Source organism: Lactuca serriola, chromosome 1 (genome assembly GCF_051521515.1).
Source record: "Lactuca serriola cultivar US96UC23 chromosome 1, Lser_US96UC23_V15, whole genome shotgun sequence".
NCBI classification, from domain to species: domain Eukaryota; kingdom Viridiplantae; phylum Streptophyta; class Magnoliopsida; order Asterales; family Asteraceae; genus Lactuca; species Lactuca serriola.
The window spans coordinates 70,266,623-70,268,339 of record NC_136408.1 but is presented as its reverse complement, the minus strand read 5'-3'; the positions used below and the strand labels follow the sequence as shown (position 1 = coordinate 70,268,339).

Genomic DNA, 1,717 nt, shown 5'->3' with positions numbered 1-1,717 from the left:
CTGCTAAATGTAGAGGAAGAGGAAACTCGTGTACTGGGTATACAGGGTCCAAAATCTTGGGAGATACACCAAATTGGAAATCGAATCTGACTTTTATCTGGAATGAATAAACTAAGAAATTTATTAATAAATGAAAAAAAACACTAAAGGATGAACAATATCTTAGTCTTAGAGACAAGCTGTAAATAATAACTCAAGAGCCTGTTATACAAGATAAGAAATGTACAGATAGAAATAGAACAACACAGGACCACTCACTCAAACACGTTTTAACAGATGACATGTAAATGTAATAACCTTACTATGGATAGAAAATTAGAATTATGTGCCCTTATAACAGATATGTGTAACTATCTAAGAATGCAAAGAGAAGGATATACAACATGATAAAGGAAGAGGGGCAAAATTATGATTCAATTCAGGAGTTTAGAAACAAATTAACTTTTCATCACAGAGAATTTCAACAATCCCAGGTTCTACTTCACCTGATTACCAAAAAAATGAAGCACATGATTTTTTTAGAGGTAGTATGGGAATGGGAGAAAAGAGAAACGAAATGGCTGATGTTGTTGGAGCAAAATTGAAGTACAAAATTGTTTAAATTAGAATTAATAAACAGAAACCAAAGACGCATCCGTAACATTAAGACCAGTTCTCATGAGATGAAGAACATCTTGTGTATATTTAACAGAAACCAAAGACGCATCCGGAACATTAAGATCATTAAGTTGGGACTTGTTTCATATATCCAATGTGTAGGTTGTCAAGATTTAAAAAAATTAAAAAAAATAATAATAAACATGAGAAGGAAGGGTAAAGAATTGAAAGGATATCTTCTATTGGAGCCATCAATTACCAACAAATCTTTGTCTTGTTCATTGTATATTTCAAGCATTTGAACTCCAACCTCATACTTTATTACATCCATCCTTGCCTCTGTTAATTCAAACAGATCTTGTAGGGCTCGGTAGTTGACGCCCCATGTATCCTCTGTTGTCATGTCAATGTCAGGGCCACTCTACACAATAAACATGAGATATGTCTTCAAGGTCATCACCCATAGAGAAATCACCCATGTCAGGCATGCCCATGCCTCCCACGTCACCGAATTTCTGTATGAGGATAAGTCATTAGTGATATAAAAAGAAAGAAACTTCAGTAATAATATTTTAAGAAACTATTTTCTTACTGAGAAATCCATTCCTCCCATGTCAAGGTCAGCAGCAGGACCTAAAAAAGATATTTAACTAAACTTCTGAATACAATATACATATAACATGATTAAATATAGAAATGGTGGGTGACAAAATTAGTAACAATCACCATACCTGCATCATCATCTTCATCGGCCCATTTGTCCCGATCAACTTTCATATATTCCATCTCCAGATAGAAGAATTATAGGAAGATATCTCTTGAACTCATCATTCAGGGCCATACAAAGTTGTTCAACTAGGTGCAGGATCTGATCAAAAAGTCAAATCACGTTATTTCCCTTTGACACCTGTGTATTGTACAAAAGACAGATAGTAGAAGCACACTTTACCGGGGGTCCATGAACAGGACGATTAGCTGCTGGGAGACTGAATGATGACCATAATTCTGATATTAAAGAAAGTAGCTCGCCTAGATACTTGCGAATGTGCTGGAATAGCAACCAAGAATAGTTAATGATGACCTGGCGTTTAAGGAAATAGAGTTTCCAACTAGAAGAGTA

General features: G+C 35.1%; 1 long non-coding RNA gene across 1 annotated transcript; it reads right to left on the bottom strand.

Annotated features, from left to right (window-relative positions):
* Positions 1–1,039: 1,039 nt before the first annotated feature.
* On the bottom strand, positions 1,040–1,373 carry LOC145069236 (uncharacterized). Its single transcript, XR_013689380.1, has 3 exons — positions 1,329–1,373; positions 1,190–1,230; positions 1,040–1,112 (listed from the first exon to the last, which is right to left on the bottom strand). It is a non-coding gene; the product is annotated as an uncharacterized LOC145069236 (long non-coding RNA).
* Between the last annotated feature and the right edge of the window lie 344 nt (positions 1,374–1,717).